This window comes from Chlorocebus sabaeus, chromosome 25, assembly GCF_047675955.1.
Source record: "Chlorocebus sabaeus isolate Y175 chromosome 25, mChlSab1.0.hap1, whole genome shotgun sequence".
Lineage (NCBI taxonomy): Eukaryota > Metazoa > Chordata > Mammalia > Primates > Cercopithecidae > Chlorocebus > Chlorocebus sabaeus.
The window spans coordinates 67,133,302-67,140,426 of NC_132928.1; the positions used below are offsets into that span (position 1 = coordinate 67,133,302).

General features: G+C 46.7%; 1 long non-coding RNA gene across 2 annotated transcripts in view; it reads left to right on the forward strand.

Moving 5' to 3' along the window:
• The window catches only part of LOC103230714 (uncharacterized), a 56,448-nt gene extending 51,043 nt beyond the window's left edge, over positions 1 to 5,405 (forward strand). The window contains exons 4-6 of one of the 2 annotated variants that reach the window (XR_012091303.1): positions 173 to 1,644; positions 2,128 to 2,262; positions 4,765 to 5,405. This is a non-coding gene — a long non-coding RNA (uncharacterized lncRNA). Of the gene's footprint in view, positions 1 to 172; positions 1,645 to 2,127 lie in introns of both variants that reach the window. The other variant, XR_012091302.1, reaches the window with a different exon arrangement.
• Positions 5,406 to 7,125: the final 1,720 nt, after the last annotated feature.

A 7,125-nucleotide genomic window follows, 5' to 3' on the forward strand; every position in this document is an offset into this window, starting at 1 on the left:
GTGACACCGTATGCCTGGTCCTCGCTGTCAGGTGGCCCCCGCTAACCTGTTGCCTAAGATCCTGCTCGTGGCTGAGCCAGCCCTAGACCACCCAGATTCAATAGGCAGACCCCACTGGTGAAGCCCCCGCACCACACTTTCTCACTTCACCAATTCTGTTCCCACCCCTCAGGCCCCTGCTCCACATAAATCTGACCCATTTATCCCTGGAAGATACAGCAGCAGCCACCAATCTGCGGCTGAATGAACCATGGTCCAAAGACAGGTCGGTATGGTACAGTCAGATATGTCGAGAGAAAGGGAAATCACATTCACGTAACTTTGTTACAATATATTGTCATAAATTGTTCTATTTTATGATTATTGTTAATCTCTTACTGAGCCCAATTTATAAACTAAACTTCGTATTAGGTATGTATGTGCAAAGGAAACAGCAACGTAGAGGCCTATAGGCGCTATTGTTAGGATATTTGTCCTGCAAACCGCATGCTGAAATTTGATCCCCAGTGTTGGAGGTGGAGCCTAATGGGAGGTGCTTGGGTCGTGGGGGCGGATCCCTCAGGAATAGATTAATGCCCTCCCCTGAGAGAGTGGGGAGTTCTTGCTCTGTCAGTTCCCTTGAGAGCTGGCTGTTTAAAAGAGCCTGGCACCTCTCCTCTCTCCCTCACCTCCTCTCTCGAGCGTGACTTCTGCACTCACCAGCTCCCTTCACCTTCTGCTGAGAGTGCAAGCAGCCCATGGTCCTTACCACATGCTGATGCCCCATCTGGACATTTTCCAGCCATCAGAATCATGAGCCAAAGAAGCCACTTTTCTTAAATTGCCAGGCTTCTGTATTCCTTTAGAGCAACACGAACAGACTCAGACAATAAGGTTCGGTACTATCTGAGGTTCCAGGCATCCACTGGGGAGTCTTGGAACATATCCCCTGGGAAAGGGAGCTCTACTGTATCAAGCCTTCCTTTGTCACCTTCCCAAATAACTCTTTCCACGGGCACTTTCTCAATTTTTGCCTAATTTCCACATATACGAATTGAGGCCCAGGCTGTGCGAGGCACTGAGAGGTTACCATGATGGATTGACAGAGTTTCTCTCCTGGAAGAGGAGCTGGGGAATTCTGCCTGGGAAGTGTCTGGGGACAGGGAGGGGACAGACAGCTATTAAAGCTCAGGAGAAGCCAGAAAGGAGATCGTGTCTGAGTTGGGGGCTGGAGGGAAGTGTAATGAGAATTCAGACCTGAGCAGAAATGGAGGCATCATTGGAGAGGAGACGGAGCAAATCCTGCAGTCAAAGCAGAGGCCGGGCTGGGAGGAATCCAGAGGTGCTCATGGGAAGGCAGCATCGGTGCTGGGAGGAGTCGGAGCTGTTCTCCAGCCTCTGCTCCCCAACACGGTCCTGCCTCCCCAGTGCGTTCCTGCCTTGGTGCTGAGTGGCCTGCAGGCTCCTTGACATTTGTCTTTCCACCAGGCACCTAGCATCATTCCTGGACTTCCATCTAGTGAATAAACGGGAACCATCTTTCCTGTTACAAGCATCCATCAAAGGATCTGAGCAGAGGAACGATGTGGTCGGATGGGAGCTTTAGGGAAGTATCTTCACCATCCGATGAGAGAGAGAGGCTAGAAGGGACAAGGAAGGCAGAAGGTGGGTTAGGAGCTGATTGTGATAATCCCCTCGGTCTGGCTCCTCCAGCACTGAGGTATTGCCCAGTCCCAATCCCCTCCATCTGAAGACCTGACCACAAGCCCAGTCTCAGTGGCCCAGCTGTGGCCACATACCTCGAGCACCCCTGAGCTGGCCTGGACCTTCTCATCCTCTCAGCCAGTGATTTGAGTCTGAGCCTCAAGCCTGGCTATCACTGCATCGGTTCAGGTCACAGGTATTACTGCACACCTGCTCTGTGCCAGGCAGCTCCTCACCCACTGAGCCCCAGAGGGTGTTCCCCTTGTGCTTTTGTTGGCACTTTTGGTGACAGAGGCGGCTGGTCACTTGTGAGGTCCTGGGAGTGTCTCTATGCTCACTCGCTTCGCAGCAGGCAAACCTGCCCCGGGGAGGGTACAGGAGCCCTGAGGCAACCTCTTTAGCTTGGTTGTGGAGACTCATTCTTCTTACCTTGGGAGCTTACAGGTTGTAAAAAGGTGAGGGAACGGGCTTGGAGAGGATCTATGTGCAGCCCTCCGAAGAAGTGCTGGGCCTTTCTGACTTGGAATCCCTGGTCCTTATCAGGCCCACGTGTGGTGGGTAAAGAGGTCTCCTGCCAAGGTACCTTTCTTTGTTCCCAACTTCCCCTGCCTGGGCTTAAGTAGGGAAATCCTTGGGTCCATGAAAAGCAGCTGTAGTAAAGGTAGAGCTTCTCGTACACATGACCCACCCAGCCTCCAGCCCCTCAGGAAATGCCATGTGTAAGGACACACAGGTGGACCAAGGCAGCCAGACTGGGTTCTTGCCCCTTTGTGTGGAGCTCTTTCAGGCACTGCCCTCTCCTGGGCATCCCCTTTGCTGGCAGACCAGAAGCAGCTTCCGCAGGTGGCACTCTGCAAAAGGCTCGCTTTCCATTCCTCAGCCCTCCTGTCATCTGGCTGCTGCTGCTGCCTTCCTACCTTCTCACTTGCCCCTTCCTTAATGCCCATCTGTTTGTCTCTGTTTTTCTGCTCCACTGCTTATACCCCAGACCCCAGCATTGCTGGTTCATTCCCTGGTGGTTCGAGTCCAAAGAGATTGCCCACTCCCTAGGGAGTGGCTAGGGAGGCTCCTCTTTGCTTATCCAGACCTGCAGATGAGTGAAAAGCCACAGAGAAGATTGCGTGGTTTGCAAACTAAGAAAAGAAGAGGTTGACCCCTATTAAATACACTGACTCTTAAAAACTACTCTAATTTGGAAGCAAAAAAGGAACTATCGAAGGATCCTTATTCCTCCCTGAGAAATATTGCTGTCTCCCACTGTTGCTCTGAAAGAACTAACTCATTGGTAAAGGGCTTCCAAGCAAATGTTATGCAGGACCTGTCAGGAGCTTGGACTTCACCTGTTAAAGAGTGGACCACCATTAGGAAGCATGGCTTGCAAGCCGGGGAGGCAGGTGATGGCTCTGGAACCCCTGGAACCCCATGGTGACATTCATGGGAGCAGTACCTCCCCACATGGGGATGGGTTCTCCTGAGCAGGTGGACACTCCACGGCAGGGGCTTGCAGTCTGGTTTCCTAACCATGTTCTCAATGGGACAGAGTCCAAGTTTCAGAGTGCAGAATCCTGACTCTGCCAGTTAGGACAGCCTGGAAAGCCCTGAGAGAAGCCTCAGGAAAAGTTGATCTTCGTGGAATAAAATTATTTTCCTGCACATGGCCTCTGAGTATCCAAGGGCCCCAACGCTCCTGGCAGCTTTCCGAGTGGGAGTGACTATTCTTTAGAAAGAATTGATGCCATGTAGTAACTGGCTCCCCAGCCTGAACACAAGAGCGGGAGGGAAGAGCTGAACAATTACTCCATTGAAATCATCTTCACGTGCACTGCAGTGTGGGAAGGTGGTTTGATAAAGCCTGGCTAATGGTAAATCTCTGAAAGGATTAAAGGGTTGATTCATTAATAATTACCTGCAGTACTATTTGCGATTCTGTTGCCCAAGACAACATTCTTTGGGCAGCTTTCTTTTCACAGTCATTAAGAAATTATTAATAATTGTGATTTCGTGAGAAATTATTAATGACTTCTTAATGGAAGCGGAGAGAAAGCTGACCTAACAAAACTGTTGTCTTGAGCAGCAGAATTGAAAATAGCCTTGTAGTTAATTATTCTTAAAGTCAGTTATAGAGATACTCATTTTTTCTTTAAGTAAAATACATATTGTAGAATAGACACCCAAGTAATACGATCTTGAATTATACAGCCAGGATTTTTAAACACTTTATTGTTGCTCCCATAAATTCCCCAACTACCAAAATTTATGCTGGGAAAATTAATCCTTCCTATCTTGCTTTCTTGGGTCTCTAGAATTCTCTTCCTTTCTGCCCTCAAAAGGATGTGATCTGCCACATTTCCAAACACCCACTTCCCCTCTTGCAATCTCTGTCTTGGTGGTTATGTCCTTTCTGGAATATAATTGTGGATGAACTTGCTTCGCCATCTCACTAAATTATTATTCCCTGAGGGGCACTAGGGCTAGGACATCTATACTTTGTATTAAACACTGTGTGGTTTATCCACAACACACACTTGGTAAATGTTTCTGAAATGACTACTAAAGCCCCAAATCAAAATGTGGTCACTCCCATGGTGTGCAATGGAAAACTGGCCCTCAAAGAAGCCACACTGAGCATCCAAGACCTGGGTACTACAGCCCCCAGTTGAAATCTTAATTTTAGTTCTCATCCAAACTATAAAGCTAGGAAGCTTTGGCTCCTTCCCTAAAGAAGCCACATTTCCCGCTCATTGCCATGCGCCCTAATTGGAAGGAGAACTCGCATTTTTTTCCTGAATCCAAAGTCCTAGTCTGGAAGTGGTGCTGTTCTCTACACCTTCGTCCATGTCCTATCCTCTCAGCCAGTTTCTCCTCCCTAAACCAATGGACATCTTGAGAGCTCAAGTTTTCATGTTCCTGTGGGAAGTTTTTAGACAGACAAAATTAGGAGATGTGGGATATGGAGGACAGAAAAAGTTAGACGGAGGGTCAGTACGACTATAAGATCAAATAAAGAAAGATGCAGTTGGTGTTTTTATTTTAATTTTTTTCACCCTGGGAATTGTTTGGTGTTTTTGTTTTTTGAGACAGGGTCTCTGTCATCTGGGCTGGAGTGCAGTGGTGCCACCATAGCTCACTGCAACCTCTGCTTCCCAGGCTCAAGCAATCCTCTTACCTCAGACTCCAGAAGATCTGGGACTACAAGACTCTTGCCACCACGCCTGGCTAATTTTTGTAATTTTTGTAGAGAAGAGGTTTCACCATGTTACCTAGGCTGGCCTCGAACTCCTGAGCTCCAGCAAGCCACCTGCCTTGGCTTCCCCAAGTGCTGGATTACCGGCATGAGCCACCTCGCCCAGCCGCGGTTAGTGTTTTTAAGTATGAAGAAAATAAATGTATTGCATCTGCTATCTGGTTCCATGTGCTGTAACTAGAGACAAAATAATCCTTGAAGGAACCTGCAAACTTACTTTCAAATGTTTTTCGCTAGGTGGTAACTCAGGCAAGCATAGCGGGTGTGACAGTACCGGTTTTCTTTGTAAATCGGATATGAGATGAGAAGCAAAATGCGTAAGGATGCCTCCACTAAAAGAGGTCAGAAGAAAGATGGAGGCGGTAGCGCACATAAGACAAGTTAGCAGAGGAGGGGGAAGGTGATGTGGAGGGAAATGAGGTTTGAAAAATTAACTGAAGAACATACGTGGGCAAAGGAATTTAAAGATAGGCTATATTTTGACTAAGCAGATTTAGTCAGACAACAAGGACAAAAGTCCCCTCAAAATTAATTTCAATAAACGTTATTCTTTTTTATTACAGTTTTCAAATTTATATATAATAGTTGTGCATATTTTGGGGGTACGTGTGAGATTCTGATACTTGTCTACAGTGTGTGATGCTCAAGTCCAGGTGATTGGGGTATTCCTCAGCTCAGATGCTTATCCTTTCTTTGTGATGGGAACATTATAATTCTTCTCTTCTAGTCATTTTGAAATTTACAATAAACAACTGTTAACTGTAATTTTCCTACTGTACTGTCAAATACAATGAACATAATTCTTAATGACAGACATCAGAACTTAGAAGTTTTCAAAATGGGAGCAGAGCAAGTTTTGATCAAATATACACATTCTTAACTTGTGAACTGACCACCCCAATCAAAACAGATTTGAGCAGCACTCAACATGAGATGACATGTTGGAAACCACAAAGGAAGTGGCTGGTGGGAAGGTGGAGGGAGGGATGGGGAAGCCCCCGGGAGGCCTGGAGCCAGCCCTCAAACTCAAAGCCACAGCCAAGTGGACTACGGACAGCCACCCTTTGCTGGAAGCATCAAAGCCTTGTACAGAAGAGGTCCAGCTCTGATGCCCACACTATCCGCAAATGTTAATTATTCTCAGTGAATCCCAGAGCAAACTTGAGAACAATGAACGAAGCCTTCAATTACACTTTTCAGCATTCTTGACCCTCCCCTCTGCAAACACTTGTTTGTGTTATAGTTAAGTTTTGAGTTACAGATGGTCGACATGGGGGATGGATTCAAATGATTCAGCTAAATTTCAAAAATTCTCAACCTAGAGATCAAGTTTGAAATCAATATGGATCTAGAACAAGCTGAGAAAACAATTCTAAGAGATTTAGAGGAACAAAAATGTATTTCTTCTCCCCAGCCCTCAACTACTCCGTGATTTTGTTCTAAGTGGCCTGCTGCACTTTTGTAAAACAAAAAGATCACCCAAACCTCTAGTATTCGGGGGCCTATATAATCAGCGGGCAGAGTGAATTTTCCTTTCTTTCTGTGGACCAAGAAGAGCCTCATACACCCAACTCTGGCCTCACTCGATTGTTTTTAGCCTGATGATGAACTTCTATTAAACTCAGAATTTCTTTGTACCAAAGAAGGGTCATGGGTGTTTAACAGACATAAAATCTACACTAAGTGGGAGTCCTGGGCCAGCCTCTGCGGTCTGTGCATGGTGAGAGGGAATCCTGCATAGTCCATCTGCTGCAGAAGAAGCTTCCAGAAAGGAAGAGAGGCCAGCCAGAGACAGAAGCTCATCCTCCCACATCTCTCTAAATGATCCTGGTTTCTGCTTTCCTGCTCCCAGAACCATTCAGATCTCCTCTTACCCTCTATTTTGCTATTGACTTGTAGAGACAAGGCCCACTTGGGTCTGCCTAATATAGAATTCCCTGTGCTAGAGCCAGTGCTATATTAGTGAGTGTATGGTGATTTTCTCTGTCCTCTTTATAAATGAAAAAACTAAAGGTAATTACAATAAGAACTTTGCTTTTAAAAATTAAGCTCTTAATAAGTACCATGAACTATTCTCTCCCCCAACCTCTCTCTCTCTCTCTCTCTTTTTCTTTTTAGACGAAGTCTTGCTCTGTTGCCAGGCTGGAGTGCAGTGGTGCAATCTCAGCTCAGTGCAACCTCCACCTCCCGGGTTCAAG